This window comes from Eucalyptus grandis, chromosome 9 (genome assembly GCF_016545825.1).
Source record: "Eucalyptus grandis isolate ANBG69807.140 chromosome 9, ASM1654582v1, whole genome shotgun sequence".
Classification (NCBI taxonomy): domain Eukaryota; kingdom Viridiplantae; phylum Streptophyta; class Magnoliopsida; order Myrtales; family Myrtaceae; genus Eucalyptus; species Eucalyptus grandis.
This window is the reverse complement of record NC_052620.1, coordinates 21,939,537-21,947,875: the sequence shown is the minus strand read 5'-3', so window position 1 is coordinate 21,947,875 and position 8,339 is coordinate 21,939,537. Positions and strand designations below refer to the sequence as shown.

Sequence of the window (8,339 nt, the reverse complement as noted above, 5' to 3'; positions counted from 1 at the left end):
ATCTATGGAGGCTCAATATACTATATGATCCCCATATATACCTTTGTGTGAAAAAGTAATTTTGCTTTGAAAGACTGAACTGTACTATTTACTATCTGTAAGAAGATGAAGAAAAGCAAAGGGATTGAAGAACTCGAGAATGAAGAGAATATTTTTGTGTATTCTATTGTCTTCAATAAATTGAATCGATGTACATCCTCAGCAATTATAATACAAGAGTAAGAGTAAACAAGGAAATTAATGATCCTACAAATCAATCTATTCTAGATCTAATCTTAATTGATCTGTACAAATCGGATTAGAATCGATCAAATATTCTGTTAAGCTGCGTATCTTCCAACACTATCTGGGATAAGTTAAATGATGCTAATTATTGGCTAGGTGACAAGAAGTTCCATTAAAAGGTTTTCTGGAAAAGTGCGGCAATCGCCTAACTCTTATTTCCTCGCTTGTAAGCATTATGGGGAGACTGGATCTCCGGAAAGAGGGTGTGGTTGCTGCAATAGTGTACTCCCAAAAAGGGAACAGAATCATTGTCTAGCCCTCATTATAAGAAAATTGGAACCGGTGTACAAACTTGTGGGTATCAATTGCAAACGGGATGGTGTCTATGACAAATCTCTGGGATTGGACAAGGTGTAACCCTTTTATTTTTGGTAGGTAAAGAAAAACCGGGCACCAGACGGGTGCTAAACCACATAAAAAACAGAGCTTAAAGAACCAAAAAGCGCTCATGCCAAAGAAAAAGGCATAGGCAATGTCAGTCGATGCATTTACATCGGCAAGTAATTTCCTTGCACTGATAATGTAGTATTTTGGGCCAGTTTCCATTTACTACAAAAACAGAATGCTCCTCTTCTCTAAAGGCTCTCTTGTTCCTCTCTTTTAAAATCAATGAAAACAACAGAGAGAAATTGTGGAAATCCTTCTCTTCTTGCTGCTTGGCAATTGAATGCAGGCCCATACTTTTTCCTCAATAGATCCTGCCATGACCAGCCTGGTTCATGCATGAAAAGCTGCACAAATCATTCTCCTCGAAGGACCATGAAGGAGAAGATGCATCACTGCATCTGCCTTGTTTGGATAGGATAGGAAGAATCTATTGACCTGCACCTTGCCTCTGTCTACAGATTATCTAAGGGAAGAATCCATCGCAAGATTACTTCTAACACAAGAAAAAGAGACTGGCGTGGTTACTTCTAACATAAAAAAGTGGACTCTTGTCGGTACTCTGTCTCTCTTCCAATTCCAAAGTAAGACACCCTTGGAGGTGGGAACAATCTTCAAAATCATATAAGAAAGGTAAAAGATAATCAAAGCTTCCAACTCACAATCTTGGGCTTGTCCCAAGAAATCAATCCTTCAAGTGATTCTTCCATCATTGAAACAACAATAACTGTCACTGCAAAAAGATTTGGAAAGTGTTCCTTTCTTGCCCCGTTTCCAGACCAAATGTTCAGCTGAAAGTAGATGTAAATCCCATTGCTCACTCTCAAAAAAGTTTAATTAAAAGGAACGGACTCCAATCCTCCTCAAGACGACGGAGCCATGTATTTATCCCCTGCTTTTACTGTCCATCTTGTTTTTCTCAAGGACAAAACTTGCAACTTTCAAGGACAAAAAGATTGATCACTCTCGACGGTGTTGCTCATTTTTTATATGTATCCCTTTAGCCACTTGCCAAAAGGAGACTTATTGAAGTAACAATGGCTTCACTCCTCAGTCAAACACCCACCCACCACCCCACCGTATAAAGGAACCCCACCGCACACAGACATAACAAAAGGTTGCTTGATTGCTTTCCAATCCACCAAATGAAAATTACATGTCACATCCGTATCACTCCACAAAAATGACTCTGAATGAGGTGGCTTCTGACCGAGAGTAAGGAATATGAGAGATGTGAAATAAGTTGGAATTTCAAGAGTCGATGTTTATGAGAGGTTTGTCTTCTCCTTTTGAAGCGGATGATCTTTTCCAACCTGAGAACATCTACCCAGGTTCCTTGAGAATTGGCTCCCGAATTTGCTAATTCACGAAACTAGCGCCTAAATGGAATCCTAAGTTAGTGCCCGGGAAGGAAACTTTCACCACATAACTTAGGATGACGAAGTATCATCCAGTCCTTCCTCTAGTGAAATTTTTTGCTTAAGTTGATTTGGAGCCTGGCAACCACACCAGTACATGAGATAATGCTCCACTAGTACTAACTACTGAACATTTGGATGGGCTTATGAATCAAGTAGCTGTTGAAGATGAAAGTATCCTCTTCTTTTCTAAAAGGATGGATGTGGTTGCCAGTGCTTAGCTTTTCATTCTGTGGATCTTCATTGTTGGGGCAGTTTCTTGTAGACTTGATAGTAGGAATTGTACAATTGTTGTGAATGTGGTTTGCATCCGATCTCCCCTGGTGCCTTTCTATTACAGTAGAGTATATATGGGCAACAAAATATAGTTGTCCAGCCTGTTATAAGTTGGGAGAAGTTCATTGCTTTTGCCGATGCTGAGACTCTTGAGAATTTTTTCCTGTGTTTCCTGTATGCTTGAGAGAGACTAATTCTATATGAATTTCACGAATTTCCGTCTTCTGGTACCCCTTATTTTTCCAAACCAAGGCCTTCTGCATTTGTCAGGTATTGACACAGGCATGTTCTGTTTGGGCATTGCTATTTTTACTCGTCACTATGTGACTCTGTCGATTGAAGTTTTGAATCTACATGGGATCTGCCTGCTTCTTCCATTGTTTTCGTTGGAGGGAGCTTTAAAATATCATGCCCAATGATGTTTTCTTAAGCCAACTATGAGATATGGATTTTAGGACCCAATCAAACAGATCCTAGTTGCTTTTAGCTCTTCCTAAGTGGGCGGCCATCTTTTTCACAGTTTGCATTGTGCATCCCTGTTTTATCTCTCCAGTCAATCTCCTCATTATTGGAATTAAGTAATTGCAATAACATGATTTCTACTTGTATGCTTCTGATTGACCTATTGGTTGCATTTTTCTTTTTTCTTTTTTTTTGGCACCAGGATAATCCTCCTGCTATTCAGAAATTTCTGTCTGTGGAAATTGTCGTCCCGTCATCCAAGGATTCTCACTGACAAGGCCAGTGGGAGCATGCTCTTGGTTTGTTACATTAGATGATGGAAGGTGCTCACAGGGGCAAGCGACAGTCCCTAAGTGGTACATTTTCTTTATGGGCTGGGAGATTGCCATCATCTTTTTAGTGAACTATGGCTTTCTAATTCTGTTTTCCACATTTAGGCGAGCAATATAACCTGGCAAGAGCCATTGCTGACGAAGAAACAGAGGCCAATTCCAGCAGAGAGGAAGTTCTTGGCCTTGGGTTAAAACTGTCAAAGAGACATCGTTGAATTCAGTGACCACAGAAAAGAAATTACAGGCTAACAATAATGATTTGAAAAACGCTGGAAAGAGTTTATTTGGCCCTTTAACTTCCCAGCCATCGACATATGTTTCGCAGTTCATACTACACATTGCTGCAATTGGTGACATAGTTGATAAGACGGACATAACTCGTGATTTCAACTTTTTCTCAATCATCTTCAAATAACCTAAAATGTATGACTTAATTTTTCATTTCAAAGTATGGAAATCTATGATTATGTCCATCTCTATGTTCTCATTCGGGATAATACTGGATCAAATGGCTTTCTACAGTGGGCATTCATTCTGATAACATGTAATAGCTTGTGGGTCATAATACATATATTGTCTGTAGTTTCTTGAAGTTCCTGAAAATTATTCAAACTAGGAATATGGCGCAGTCTCATGTGAAAAGATTTTGTAATGATACATACCATCGTTGTGGTCCCTGGTGGGAATCCCTATAGTTTAATAAGGCCACATTTACTGAAAGTGGGAAAATATGTATACATATTTTATCATTTGAGACCTGCTTTTCTGGCATTAAATTTGTGTATAAATTTACTTCCCTGGCACTGTATGTGCAAGTTCAAGTCAGGTCGTGTGCATAAATATCTCTAGAAACTCTAGAATGAAAGCCTCCCATCCAAAAAAAGAAAATCCTGTCTTCTTTTTTGTCTTTATCTCTTCTCGGGTGAATTATGCTTTAGTAGTCTAATATGTGAAAGCAGCCCATCTGTCTATATAATTCTGGCCAGAAGTTTGTCTTAATGTTTCTTATTTCAAGTATTATATGTGAGGTGATCATCTTAGAGAAGTGTTACTGCTGAACTTGCTTAAGTAAGCTGATGGTGACCAAGCTAGTTGGTAGGTTTCTACATCATGAAAATAATCTCAATATAGTACTCGACAGAAACTCATGCGATTCAGCTGCTGTGGAAACTCAAAATTTGCTCGTTTGCTAGAAGATTATTCGTGAATCGTCTTCTTTATTTTCAATCTCTAAGTATGATGGTTCACAGTGACTTTTGAATTGTGGCTTCGCTTCATGGTAATTTTGTAAAAGTCTGGGCAAAATGTGGACTTCATTGATTAGCTAAACCTCATCACAAAATACTCATCCGTTTCCCTGCAGCTTTTGACTCGTCTGGCATTTGACCGCAGAAATGCTGATGCAGCGGCAAAAGCGGCAGAGATAATGTGTGCTGATTTTGTCCATGAAGTAATTTCTGCCTGCGTGCCTCCTGTTTATCCACCACGTTCTGGCCGAGGATGGGCATGCACTCCTGTTATTACTATGTGCTCTAGAAGTCACTTGGAGAAAATTCTGGCTCCCTCTTCTAGAGAAGCTAAGGGCAACTCCTTTAATTGTTCCCTGGAGCACCCAGGGTGCCGCTATTCTCTCTTCCGTTGGATATCATGAAACATCCGGCAAAAGTTTCTTCCGTAAGGGCTGTCCTAGCATGTCTATATGGGAGCAATACCGAATACAATGGCAATGGCTCTTCTATTTCCAGTTCATTCAACAATGGTTTACTACAGTCATCTGACGCTGGTAGTTCATCCTGAGTTTGCTTATATATGGGAGCAATATTGAATACAATGGCAGTGGCTCTTCTTGTTGGAGAAATCTTTCCAGAATATTTTGAAGCTGACAAAACGTTTCTATCAGTCTAGTCTGGATAAATACAAACCTTCTGTTTAGAGTCTGAAGACTTTCAGACCAGACTCAGCACTCAAGACTCAAGACTCAAGACTATTCTCATTGACAGTTTTTTTCTAATCCAGTGACGAATGCAATCCAGAGCCGAAGTATTTGGTTGAGGATTTAGTCCTATCCTCTGGAGAAGATCTCTTGGCTGGATAAAAATAACGGATTCTTTTATTCGTAATCAAGATCGTTTGAAGATCCGATGGTCGACGAAATATTCTTGGAAGGTTCTATTCTTGGAAACCAAGATCCTGATTGTATGGGCGAACATGATTGATGGGCTATCGTCAGGTTCCTTTAATAGCTCGAATGATCTTCTTGATTGATTCTGTCCAACGGGTAGATTTGAGGAATTCTTTTGGTAAGTGCCAACGGGTATGATGGCATAAAGGAGTATAAAAGGAAGACATTCTAGTTGCTTTAGTGCATGACAGATAGAGAAATTCCAGTCCGAAGCACCTTGATTATTAGTCGATACATTTTGAGCGAAATTGTATACACAAAGAGTGTCTATACTTAGTGATACCTTGAGCGAGTGTGGTAGATCATCTACACCAAGAAATCAAGGGAGAACATCGCTGTAACATCTCTTTGTTCATAGTGGAATCCAGCCAATAGGCTGTCAGTGTAGAAGAGTGGACGTAGGCTTGAAATAAGCCGAACCACTATTAACCGCGTGTTCAATTTTCTCTTCCCTTCTCTCATTCCTACTTTGATTATTGTTTGTCTCAAATCTATCAACTGTCTATTATTGTGAAATTATCGAGAAAAATGATTTATATACCTATTCACCCCCCTCTAGGTACGTATACTAGCTATATCAATTGGTATCAGAGCTCGTGTACTCACTTTATTTGAAGTGTTTTACTTCAGAGTAAAAGATCCATGGCTAGTATGCTAGCACCAGGGCTGGTGGAAGGGCAAAGCAATACCAGACCACCCTACTTTGATGGAAAGGATTACAACATCTGGAAGAACAAGGTGAAAGCTTTCCTATGATCAAAGGATCCTCTGGAATGGGACGTTGTAGAAAAATGAATTACTTCTAAAGCTGCATCAGTCTCTGAAAGAGGGAAAGAAACTGTTGAGACTAGGGGAATGACTCAGGAAGAGATAATCAAGAGACAAGCACTCGATGCAAAAGCAATTTACTCTTTATATTGTGCTTTGTCACCAACTGAATATAACAGAATATCTTCTTGTGTTACAGCAAAAGAAGTTTGGGACAGATTACATATCACCTATGAAGGAACAGATCGAGTGAAGGAAACCAGAATTAACATTCTCCTCGGTCAATATGAAGCCTTCAAAATGAAACCAGGAGAATCTATAACCGACATGTTTAGCCGTTTTACGATATTGTCAATGGTCTTGAGAATCAAGGACAAACAATTTCAGATCCCATGAAGGTAAACAAGCTACTGCGTGGACTCTCCAAGGATTGGAATCACATAAAGACTTCAATAAGAGAGACGCAAAGAATTATGCCACTATCTGTCGACGAGCTGATTGGAACTCTTCAGTCTTATGAAGTGGAACGAATTAATGAAGACGAAGATCCAAAAGGTAAGAAATCCATTGCATTAAAATCAAATGATGATTCTGATGATACAGATTCTGAAGATGATATGGACGATGAGGAGCTTGCTCTCATGATAAGAAGATTCAGAAAAACTGAATAGAAAAGGAAGAAGGTTCAACTCAAAGAAACAAAGTTTTCAAAGACAGCAGACCAAGTCTATTGATGATGAGGAACCAAACAAAGATGTAGTTTGCTTTGAATGTAAGAAAAAGGGACACATCGTACCCAACTCGTCCTCTTCTAAAGAAGAAGAGAGGAAAAGCTGAAAAGTTTCAAAAGCTCTCAAAGCCGAAACCTGGGTGATACGAGTGTGAAGAAAGTGATAGTGAATATGCCAACCTATGTCCGATGGCACACCGGACTCGGACTCGCATTCCTGGATCGGACTCGGACAAAGTGAATTTGAGGTCTCCGTCAAGAAAAAGGTAAAGTGGTATCTTGACAAAGGATGCTCAAGACACATGACAGAGACTCAAATTGCTTCATAAAGCTTGTTCAAGTAAATGGTGGAAAAGTTTCATTTGGAGGGAACAACAAAGGAAGTATTGTGGGATTTGGAACTGTGAAAATTGGAAATCTCACAATAAGTAATGTTTCCCTAGTGGAAGGACTCAATGACAATCTTCTCAGCATTAGCCAATTGTGTGATACTGGTTTTAAGATCTTCTTTCAAGAAGGAACATGTTCGGAACCAAGTAAAGACTCTACTCGATCTTTCATGGGTCGAAGACATGGAAATATCTATCTTCGGATGTGAAACCAAATTAATCGCAATGCCTAATATCAATTCAAGACGAAGCAAGCTTATGGCACAGAAAGCTTGGTCATGTCAACATGATGCAATTAGCCAAAATCTCATCAAAGCAACTTGTTCGAGGTCTACCCAAATTACCATACCAAAAGACTGATCCATGCACTCCATGTATTCTGGGAAAGCAGGTAAGAAATTCATTTAAGCCAATAAATCATGTCTCTACTAATCATGTACTACAGTTGCTGCATATGGATCTCTTCGGACCAACCAGAACCCAGAGTATTGGAGGTAAGAAATATTGCCTAGTAATTGTGGACGATTACTCCCGCTTTACTTGGATATATTTCCTTGCAAGTAAGTCCGAAACCTTCTCTATTTTGAAAAATTTGTTAAAAAGGTTCAAAATGAAAAAGGATGTGTTATCTCAAGTATAAGAACAGATCATGGAGGTGAATTTGAAAATCAAGATTTTACAAAATTTTCTCGATGAATCGGCTTTAAGCATGTGTTCTCCTCTCCATATACTCCTCAGCAAAATGGAGTTGTGGAAAGAAAGAATAGATCTCTTCAAGAAATGCCTAGAACTCTTTTAATTGAAAGTAAGATTTCTTCACGATTTTGGGCTGAAGTCAAGTTTCAACAGCGTGCTATATCATCAATAGAGTCTTCTTAAGACCTATTCTAGAGAAAACCCCTTATGAGTTATTCAAAGGTAAGAAGCCTATTATTTCATACTTTCATGTGTTCGGTTGCAAATGCTTTATATTGAAAAATGCAAAAGATCGAGTTGGTAAGTTTGAAGAAAGATCATATGAGGGCATCTTCCTTGGATATTCTACATCAAACAAAGCCTACAGAGTCTATAACAAGAAGAGCCAGTCTGTGGAGGAGTCAATGAATGTCAAAT

At 39.1% G+C, this 8,339-nt stretch overlaps 1 pseudogene; it reads left to right on the top strand.

Annotated features, from left to right (window-relative positions):
- The first annotated feature begins 3,141 nt into the window (after positions 1 to 3,141).
- LOC104420433 overlaps positions 3,142 to 8,339 on the top strand; it is a 107,064-nt pseudogene continuing 101,866 nt past the window's right edge.